The 11,476-nt window shown below is 45.2% G+C and overlaps 1 pseudogene; it reads right to left on the reverse strand.

Annotated features, from left to right (window-relative positions):
* The window catches only part of LOC107610635 (G-type lectin S-receptor-like serine/threonine-protein kinase SD1-1), a 48,854-nt pseudogene extending 38,964 nt beyond the window's left edge, over positions 1–9,890 (reverse strand).
* Positions 9,891–11,476: the final 1,586 nt, after the last annotated feature.

Raw genomic sequence — 11,476 nt, forward strand, 5'->3', positions numbered from 1 at the left:
TTTTTCCACAAATTTTCCCATCACCTATAAAGGGCCCAAATAGAGGAAGACGACCCAAATCCAAAGGCAATCCAAGCCTATAGAGATAAAGGCGGTTTCCTTAAAGATCAGCTGACTTCACTCAAGATAAAGATAAGATAAGATAAGATAACTAACTTATCTTATCAGAAAGGTCAGCCCACACTACTATAAATATACTAGAGCACCCAGGTATAACTCATACTCTGATTCTACATAAAACCTGTTTAATACCCATGCTAACTTAAGCATCGGAGTCTCTTGCAGGTACCCCCCACCCTCCGGTGACCAAGGATCAGCAGGGCAGCCAGTCAACAAGTCGGACACGACAGCTCTGGCCGCCATCAACAAGTCGGACATAACAGCTCCGACCAGCACAGAAGATCTCGTCCGAGATCGACCTACAGTTTCAGGTAACCCTCGGAACAGGTTTGGTCACAAAACACAAGACTGCTTCGACCTCAAGGTTGCCTTGGAACAAGCCATCAGAGAAGGGAAATTGAGCAAATTCTCCGGACTTATCAGAGTGCCGAGGAGGCGAGAAAGAGGACGCTTCGAGGAAGACTGAAATCGGGCAGTCAAACCAAGACAAGAACCCCCAGGGGATGCCAGTAATCCCCCAACTTTTGTGGTTAACATTGTGGTTGGATGAGATAGTCCCCCCAAATCTAAGTCAGCAACAAGAAAGGACTCCCTGGTGCTCTCCATCTCGACGGATAGCCCCACCACCAGCAAGAGACTCCTGACAATATCATTTGGCCCAGAAGACATATGGTTCAAAGATCTCCCTGAGAATCCTCCCATGGTAGTCATGGCAATGGTCGGGACAGGGCTGGTTAGGCGCATCCTTGTCGACACGGGAGCCGACTCGAATATCCTATTCAGAAACGTATTCGACGCAATGTGACTCAAGGAACCCGACCTCAAAAGTCACAACATGGAGTCATGGGACTTGGTGATAACTACATCAAACCTGACAGAACGACCTCCTTCTCGATCAGCCTAGGAACTGGCGACGCCAGGAAATCAGTTATGGCAGACTTCGTAGTCCTTAGAGACTCCATCGCCTATAACATTATCCTAGGGAGAAAAACTATCAACGAATTTTTAGCTGTAATATGCACCAAGTACCTAACAATGAAGTTCATAACGAACAAGGGAATGTTTGGTTCCATAAGGGGAGACCTAGAAATGGCAGTCGCCTGCGACAGCGCCAGTCTCTCCCTGAGGAAAGAATCTAAGAAGGCAGCTGGCGTGTTCCTAGCAGATCTGGACGTCAAGATGGAGGACAAACCAAGACCTGAACCAGAAGGGGACATGGAAAAGTTCCAGATAGGGAAGTCGGTAGAATAATTCACCTTTATTAACAGAAACCTACCCCATGAACTCAAGGGTCCCCTCATAGAAGTCGTAAGGGCAAACAACGACCTCTTTGCGTGGACCCCATCAGACATGCCAGGGTTAGATCCCGAAGTCATGTCCCACCGGCTAGCCATAAAGCCAGAAGCTAAACCGGTAGCCCAGCGGCAAAGAAAGATGTCACATGAAAGAGCTGAAGAAGTTGCTAAGCAAACAGCAGGACTACTGGAAGCAGGGTTCATCAAGGAACTCGAGTACTCAACATGGCTGTCCATTGTTGTCTTAGTCAAGAAAGCCAGTGGGAAATGGAGAATGTGCGTAGACTACTCCGACCTGAACAAAGCATGTCCAGAAGACTCCTTTCCCCTCCCCAATATTGACACCCTAGTAGACTCGGCAGCGGGATACCGTTTTCTCAGTTTCATGGACGTCTATTCCGGCTACAATCAAGTCCCGATGCACCGACCTGACGAGGACAAGACAGCTTTCATAACACCAGGAGGCACCTATTGCTACAAGGTAATGCCCTTCGGACTGAAGAACGCAGGGGCCACCTACCAAAGGCTGATGAGCAGAGTCTTCTACGACCTCATCGGCAAAACGGTAGAAGTGTATGTCGACGATATCCTGGTAAAAATGGCAGAACCGAGCAATCTGATAAACGACCTCCAGGCCGTCTTTGGGGCATTAAGGAAATTCAAAATGCGACTTAACCCACTAAAATGCGCATTCGCCATGGAAGCAGGAAAATTTCTAGGATTCATGATAACCCAGAGAGGGGTAGAAGCCAACCCGGACAAGTGCGAAGCCGTCCTCAAAATGACGAGCCCCGGGTGCATCAAAGATGTACAACGGCTTACCGGGAAGCTCACGGCCCTATCTCGGTTTCTCGGAGCCTCGGCTGAAAGGGCCATCCCATTTTTCAACTTAATGAAGAAAGGAATCACCTTTGAATGGACCCAGGAGTGCGAGGAGGCATTCAACCATTTCAAGAGGATACTCTCGGAAACCCCCGTACTCAGTAAGCCCAAAGAAGGTGAGCCCCTGTACCTGTACTTGGCCGTGACCATACAAGCAATGGCAGCAGTCCTAGTCAGGGAGGAGGACAAAACCCAGCGCCCAATATACTTCATCAGCAAAACACTTCAAGGGGCAGAGACGAGGTATACCAAGTTGGAAAAGCTAGCCTACGCCCTATTAGTTTCATCAAGAAGATTAAAACAATACTTCCAAGGGCACACAATCATCTTGAGAACCGACCAAGCCATCCGACAAGTCCTCCAAAAACCCGACCTGGCGGGAAGAATGATGGCATGGGCGGTGGAACTATCCCAATATGACTTGCGATATGAACCAAGGCAAGCAATCAAAGCCCAAGCCATGGCAGACTTCCTCGTTGAGGTCACAGGAAAAGCCCCCGACATTCCGAGCACACGGTGGAGGCTCCACGTTGACGGAGCATCCAACCAAATGTTCGGAGGGGCCGGAATCATTCTCGAGAACTCGGCAGGAGTAGCATTCGAACAATCCATCAAGTTCAAATTCCCAGTCTCAAACAACCAGGCCGAGTATGAAGCTTTGATTGGTGGATTAATGCTAGCCAAAGAGGTCGGAGCATCAAGAGTAGAAGTTAGCAGCGACTCCCAAATCGTCACTTCCCAAGTAAACGGCAGCTACCAAGCCAGGGACGCACTGCTACAAAAAATACTTGGAAAAAGTAAGAGAACTATGAAAAAGCTTCGAAGAAGTCACAATCCAGCACATTCCCAGAGAAAGGAATGCCGAGCCGACCTCCTCTCCAAGCTCCCAAGCACCAAACCCGGAACGGGGAATAGATCTCTGATCCAAGGGCTAGCAACGGAACCTGCGATCATCATGTGCACGGCTCAAACACCAACCCCCCTCATGGATGGACCCCATCTCCCGATATCTGGAGCACGCAGAAACACCCCCCAACCAAAAGGAGGCGAAATCTGTTAAAAGGGAATCTCCTAAGTACACAATCATACAAGGGCAGCTATACAAGCGAGGGCTCCACCAACCCCTACTAAAGTACTTACGCCCCGACCAGACGGACTACGTCCTAAGAGAGGTACACGAAGGGTGTTGTGGTCACCACATCGGGGGAAGATCTCTAGCAAGAAAAATCATCAGGGCGGGATATTACTGGCCCACAATGATGTCGGATGCCCAGGAGTTCGTAAAGAAATGTAAAAAGTGCCAAGAGAACGCCAACTTCCACAAAGCACCTCCCGAGGAGCTCAGTCTAATGATGGCCCCCCGACCTTTCGCCCAATGGGGAGTCGACCTCTTGGGACCATTCCCACCAGGACCCGGGCAGGTGAAGCACTTAATAGTGGCCATAGACTATTACACCAAGTGGGTAGAAGCAGAACCACTAGCCAGCATATCCGCAGCAAACTGCCAAAAGTTCATGTGGAGACAAGTGGTCACAAGGTTCGGGATACCGGAAACCGTCATATCAGACAACGGGACACAATTCACCGACAAGAAGTTCAAAGGGTTCTTAGAGGGACTAGGGATTAAGCAAAAGTTCTCCTAAGTTGAACATCCCCAAACCAACGGCCAAGTCGAAGCAGCCAACAAAGTCATCCTAAAGGGGCTGAAAAAGCGACTCGAAGGGAAGAAAGGCTCATGGGCAGATGAACTAGCCTCAGTACTATGGTCATACAGGACCACCTCCCAATCATCCACCGGCAAAACCCCCTTCCGACTCACATACGGGGTCGACGCCATCATCCCAGTCGAGGTCGGGGAAACAAGTCCGAGGCTGCTCCTCAGAGGAGGGAGCGAGGCGGTCGAAAAAGACCTAGCCGACGAGACAAGGCAAATGGCACACCTAGCAGAAGCAGTAATCAAACAGAGAGTAGCCCTCAGATACAATGGCAAAATATTGAAAAGAAACTTGGGAGAGGGCGACCTGGTCCTATGACGTAACGACATAGGACCACCAACACCAGGAGAAGGCAAGCTAGCTGCAAACTGGGAAGGACCTTACAGAGTAAAAGAAGTCCTCGGCAAAGGGGGTTACAAGCTAGAAAGACTGAATGGGAACGAAGTACCAAGAACATGGAACATGGCGAACCTCAAGAGGTTCTACTCGTAAGAAGGGGCGATCACACGACCCCAATCCCCATTCCCATGTCCCGCTTTGACGTTCTCTATTTATGTTTCATACAAATATCTTCTTTTTTGCCTTCATTTATTTATGCATTACATATTTCCTTGTCTGACAATATGATAAGCTTATCTTTTACAAGTTCACTCTCTCCCAAGTCTCAAAATAAAAGCGCGACGAAAAGAAACAAAACGGTCGACCTAACGGTAACCCGGGACTGATCACCCCGGGAACCATAAGGGACCAAAGCAAAATCGGCTCAAATTAGTAAGTACCATAATAAACAGATTAAGCAAAAAGCCATGACGGCCCGAGCAAGCAAAAAATAAAAAGCAAAGGCCACGACGGCCCGAACAAAATCCAACAAATACCTAAAACAGCACTTGAGCATAAGCAAAAAGAAGTGTTCAATACAACCAAAGGGCGCCTACTAGCAAGCCCAAAATAAAAAGAACAAATTACAAACAAAAGCAGAAGAAGACGGGAATATCCAAATGTTCAAAGGATGTCAACAATCTTCCCACCCTCCACAGTCTTCATCGCACCAACTTGAGAAAGGTCAAGGTCGGGAGCCAATACTGACACCTGAAGCTTTATCCCTTCCTCAGTCAGCTTAACAGCATCACGAGCTCCCTTCGCAAGATCTTTGTTCCTTTTCTTCAAGGCAGCCATCTCCCGAGAAACCGCCTCCGCCGAACTCTCAGCCAACTTCAGCTTCTCTCCAACTCCTCAACCATCTTCTTCATGGCCGCAGTCTCACCGCGGGAGGCATTCAGGTCTTTCATTAAAGCCATATCCCGATCTACCAGCCTATTAATCTCCCTGGCATCCTCCTCAGCCCTCTTCTCACGATCAGCCAACTTAGTCTTCAGAGACTCCTCCCGAGATCGTGAGTTCGTCAAATCTTTTTGGGAGTTCTGAAGCCTCACCTCCATGGCATGATAGTTGCCCAAGATAGGCTCCACTTTCTTGGCGATGGCAGCAGCACGAAGAAGGCTGCGATAAATCCACCTAGCCTGACTGGAGAGATCGGCTTCATGGAAATACGCCTCGGTACCGGGAAGCAGCTGGGACTCGATAAATCCCCCAGCATCAAAGTTCTTCTCCATGACCGAGAGGGCCTTGACAGTATCCCTCTTCCTCTTCTTAGGGTTACCTACAGCCCCCAGCTCATCATCACCAAAATCATCCTCAAACATCTCCGTCTCCACGCCAGCAGCCTCCTCAAGCTTCTCGGAAGAAACAACATTTTCTTGATGAGCCGGGTCGGGCCCACCTACCCGACCACTAGCCTCCACGGCCTCCCCTTGCTCCTGGTTCGCCGAAGGAGTAGACGGGGAGTCACCCTCACCTAGGGGTGGCAAGCGGGGAAGCCCGCCCCGCCCCGCCCCGCCATAAGCCCGCCAATTAGCGGGCTGGCCCGCCCCGCCCCGCCTAGTGAGGCGGTCCCAGAATTCCAACCCGCCCCGCCTAACGGCGGGCTGGCAGGCCGGCGGGCTAAGCCCGCCAAATATTCTCTTTTTTTTTTTACTTTTAACTATTAAAATAATATATATAAAGATATAAATTTTTTTTGTTTTTTACTTTTAACTATTATAATTTCTAAAAGTATAAACAAATTATAATTTTTGTATTCACAAATATTAAAATCTTTGTAATTATAAATATCTAATAAACATGATTATAAACCAAGTTTTCATCCAAAACATAATTATAAATATTGTTTTCAAAGCAAAATAAACATAATCCAAAACATAATTAACAATATTGTCACTAAAACAAAACAAACATAATTTAAAACACTCAATTTTCATCTTCATTCTCTTGTAAGTTGGGTTGGGGGAAGTTAGGTTTTGGTAAAAAAATTGTAAAAATACCCCTTACTAAAAAAATACTAAGCCCGGCGGGGAAGCCCGCCCCGCCCCGCCAAAGCCCGCCAAAACCCACGGTTTAAGCGGTGCGGGTTAAGCGGGCTTTTGCTATTTGGCGGTCCCAATTTTTCAGCCCGGTCTGCCTTTTTTGGCGGGTTACGCGGGCCGGCCCGACGGGTTTAGGCCCGTTTGCCACCCCTACCCTCACCTTCCTCGTTCCCTTTAATAAGGCTCATCAGGTCAGCCAAAGTCTTCTTCCCACTAGCCATAGAAACTAAAAACAAAAAGGGAGGAGAGGTGTCAACAGTAGAAAAATAAAGCATAAAAAACCCAAAGGAAGAAAAACCCACCAACATACGACCGACCGGCCTCCCGGTCCCCCATCAACATGCGAGGATTAAGGTTCTTCTCGCCGAAAATGGCCAAAAGTATATCAGCAATATTACGATCTTCCAAACTCAGCCAGTCATAAGACACTTTAATAAGATAATCGGACCCCGCACTAAAACTCCAATAGGTCGGGATCCGCCGAGCTCCCTCAGCCGTGAGCCAAAAAGGCTGGTGACCTTCTACCGGCCTAACCTTAAAAAAGGTAGACTTGAAACCATGAAAAGAATCTTCAAAAAGGCCAAAGATTCTACGCCCCTGTTGGGCCCTAAAAGACATGTAACCCTTCTTAGCCTTCCCTTGGCTAGAAGGGTTCATGAGCAGGAAGAGATAGAGAAAGACGTTCATTGAAAGTGGCAGTTTGAGGTACTCGCAAACCATCTCAAAGCACCGAACGGAGGCCCAACTATTCGGATGAAGATGCGACGGCGCAACGTCGCAGCGATTCAGTAAACTCATAACAAAAGGAGAAAAGGGTAAACGAAGCCCCAAAGTCGTGAACATAGGCTCATAAATCCACAGCCAATCAGCAACCCGTGGAGAAGCCAAGTTCTTTTGACAGACGCGCTCCCGACCAGCAGGGACATAGACCTGGTAAAACGCCTCCTCGAGACCCCCTCCACATAAGAGCCCTGATTATCGTAACTTCTGGATCCCCTCCTTGGTCATCTTAGAAGGAGTATCCCTCACATCGGAAGAGACCCAAGCATGATGGTTGACGAAGTCAGCCAAAGGGTGCTGGGCCTGACTCGAGAAAGCGAGACGCTTGTCCATACCTACAATGGGGGCACCACTCAGTCAACACGGGAAGTCGGAAACCCTCAAAATAAGAAAGCAAAAGAAAAACTATGAATCTCCCCCTAACCCCCTGCATACTAACCCAGAAACATGAACAAAAATCCAGAAAAACCCAGAAACACGAAAGCCAGTGGCACCCCCTCTAGAAGAAAAAGAAGACCCAAACATACACAAAGCAAATGCACAAAAGATAAGGAAAAACAACCAAAATAACAAAGAAGCCATAAGAGCTTACCAGAAGAAGTAGAACTTGCAAAGAAGGAATAGGGAGCAAGAATTCTTGAGGCAACGGCAGTGATAGGAATAGGAGCAACAACAGCGTAAAGAAAGGAAGGAGGAAGAGAAAGAAAAAGTAAAAAGGAGAGAGGGAGTTACGAAATAAAAGGAGGAGAGCATAACCGCCGAGGAAGAGCGCCAAAAGGCAGGGGCATATTTGCCATTTCACCCGCAATTTCAAATCATTGAAGCGATGGACATTTAATGCCCGGCGCCAAAACCAAGAAAGCAACACGAAAACCGAAAGACCAAACGAAAGGAAAACAAAACGCCACCAACAAGCTGCCGAGGAGAGAAGAAAATCTGCCACCTCAGCAAGACAAACGCGCTCAGCCACGAGCCCCAGACCTCAAGGCTGATGCGTTGGGGGCACTGTTACGGACTGACAGCCCAGATAAGTCGTCGGGTTGGGGCACTACCCCGCCCAAGCCCAAAAGACCATAGCGGATCTCTTCGGGTCGATTAGCTACAACCGACCCAAGGTCCAACCAACTCAACACGTCAAGCGCGCCATCGGTCGGGTCGGAACCCCCAGGGTCGACAACCGAAGTACCGACCCCGAGTACGGATGACCCGCACGCGTGGAATGTGACAGCTCAGCTCCTCAACCAATAGGCCAGGCCACTACTAGGCCCACCCAGCACAGCATATAAAAGGGGGAGGACAGCTCTCCCCCCAAGGTACGTCACATCCTTACCTCATTTTGCCACCCCTAGTACGGACTCTGACTTGATCGTTGGAGTGTCCTTGCAGGTGGCCACCCCCCCACTCTGTCTGCCTCCCGGTGCCGACCACACTCGCTCTACACCCGCTCGGGATCTCCCTCTCTCTCTCTCCTAGTCACCGCCCACCGACAACCCGATTACCCCAGGTAACGAACACCAAGAATGATATGAAATCGTGTATGCCAATCCAAAACCATTATTTGCATTTGATCTAGTAAGATGTACATGCAAGTCAAAATTTGCACATATTCAAAGCAAGAAGTTTTACAGCTAATATTAATTTTAACATGCATCTAAATTCTAGATTTTGTACCAAATATAAAAGCATCCAGGCTTTTATTAGGCATATATTCATATATAAGTACTTTCTCTTCATTCTGAATGCAATATCCTTGCAGTTTGATGCAATTACGATGCTGAAGTTTGGCAATTGATGTAATTTCATTCTTAAATTCTTTGATCCCTTGTCCATAACCGGTCAAGAGCCTCTTAACTGCTATTCTTTGTCCATTTTCCAATGTACCCTGCCATTTATCAATTGCAAATTAGCTTAAAATTTTTTCATTTTGCTATTCTAATATCCTTGAAAAAAGTAATATGTTTGTTACCTTAAACACAGATCCAAAACCACCTTCTCCAAGCTTGTTTTTGTCTGAAAAGTTATCAGTGCAAAAAGCTATAACTGATAGGTCATACAATAGAAGCTCTGGATCTTCCTCTTGTTTTTCCTTGATATGATCCATTAATTCTGCATTGGTCTCTAAATTATCTTAAGACAAGTTAACAATTACTCTCCATTATAAAGATAATAATTCAATAAGTTACTGCACAAGAAAAAAAGAAAGGAGAATTCTTTACCTTTTAGAGTGGCCTTTTTTCGTCCATTCCATATCAAACATGAAACGAAGAACATGCCATATAATACGCCAATTGTGACCCCAACTGCAATTCGTATCTTGCCCTTGCATCCATTTTTTGTCTCTTGAATTGTTTAATGTCATAGTACAAAACACAAAGATAAACCATGTGATATAATTTAGGATTAGAGAAAGATTAAGAGCAGTTTAAGGCCAGGTAAATGTATTACATACCTAACTCTGAAGCAGGAACTCTAATATAAAGATCTTGGCCTGCATCTGGTAGAATCCTCAAGTCATTAAGATCACCAAACCACAAAGCACAACCACTCCCTTCACCTCTAATATCCGAATTTGCATAAGCAACACAAGAACAATTTCTCAAGCATTTGTCTCTGCAGTCAACAAGGTTCATGCTCTGATTCAAGTACCAACAATTTTCAGTGTCTGGTACTTTCATCTTCTCATACTTAACAAACTCATCGCTTTCACATTTTAGCGGCTTGTCAAGCTAGTGTGTGAATTGTTTACATGTGCAAGCTAGTGTGTGATCTAGTGTGTGAATTTTATAAAACGGTGATCAAGCTAGTGTGTGATCTAGACGCAGCAAAGGACCAAAGGTCAAGAAAAGAGAAAATTGATTTTTGGTTATTATTTACATGTGCCACTTGTCGATTATACAAAGCGCCATTTGTCATTCAACAAACCTATACACTTGTCAGTCAACAAACCAATTACTCTTCTTTTATTATATATATATATATATGTATATATATATATATATATACTAGCAGAAGACCCGTGCATCGCACGGATTGAAAATTTATATTTCTTTTTTTAGTCATTTTAGATTGTCATTTTTTACATTAATAAAAGTATTTTTGTTGCTCAATTTTTTATTTAAAGATAAAAAATTTAGAGTAAAAGACAAATAGGTCCTTGACCTTTTTAAATGTAGACATTTTCATCCCTCAAGATTTAAAAATACATTTAAATTCCTCACCTTGTAAAACGCGTGACAATTAGACCCCTCCGTCGAGTTAGAGTTCAAAACGGCAACGGAACATGCTGACCTGGAAGGGTAGAGTGTCAAGTGTCCGTTTTAGTTGCTGATGTGGCTGGAAAACAAATTTTTAATGGACAAATTAGTCCTTGGGGTTCAAAACGACGTCGTCTTTGTCAACTGTGAACAATTCCCATTAATCCCTCTTCCTTTCTTCAATCAAAACTTAAACTTTCCTCTTCTTTGAGCAGAAGAATCCAGATCATGAAAGGATCGAAGATTTCCCATCACAACAAATCCTGGGTTGAAGACATTTATTGGAACCATTTTCAATTCCTCCATTTCGCATAGTTTATGCCCAACACTTATAATCAACACCTTGTAAGTATCTTCTTCCTCACTTTTGTAAATCAACAAAAATTACATACCCTTTTAAGTGTGTGTAAGGAAATGAGTGATTTTTAATTTTGGAATGTGGGGAAAATTGAATTTGGGGATTTTAGTTCATGCACGGTGTCTACATACTCTTTTTGCTCCATTGATTAATTTTTTTCCTTCAATTTGTTTCAACTATGTTATTTGCAATGTAGGGTTTGTGTTTAGGTTCTATAGAAAGAATTTTTGTTTAATTCACTGTTGTTTTAAGTTCTGCAAGAAGTGATTCTACAACTAGAAAATTGCTATATAATTGAAAAGGTTTGAGCTTGCATTGTAGTAGAAGAAAAGTATGCATCAACATTGTAGGTTCTGCCCTTACTATGATCCTCATTGTGAATGGTGACAATGTTTAAATCTTTCTAATTGAAGGAGAAACTAAAACAAAAGAAAATAATAAAGTGGAGAAGTAGAAAATAATATGTGGGTTGTTCCTGCATAATTATTTTGGTGGTGGTTATTCAATCACTAGCTATACTTGAGATATATAATGGTAAATGTAATATTTCATGACATGACATCATGGCATCGTGATCTATGTTCTGGGTTTACCTAGTAGGGTTTGAGTTACATTGTGTTTGGAGTTATGTTGCCTACACCAAGATCTC

The sequence above is a fragment of the Arachis ipaensis genome, chromosome B8 (genome assembly GCF_059453495.1).
Source record: "Arachis ipaensis isolate K30076 ecotype BB chromosome B8, ASM5945349v1, whole genome shotgun sequence".
NCBI lineage: Eukaryota > Viridiplantae > Streptophyta > Magnoliopsida > Fabales > Fabaceae > Arachis > Arachis ipaensis.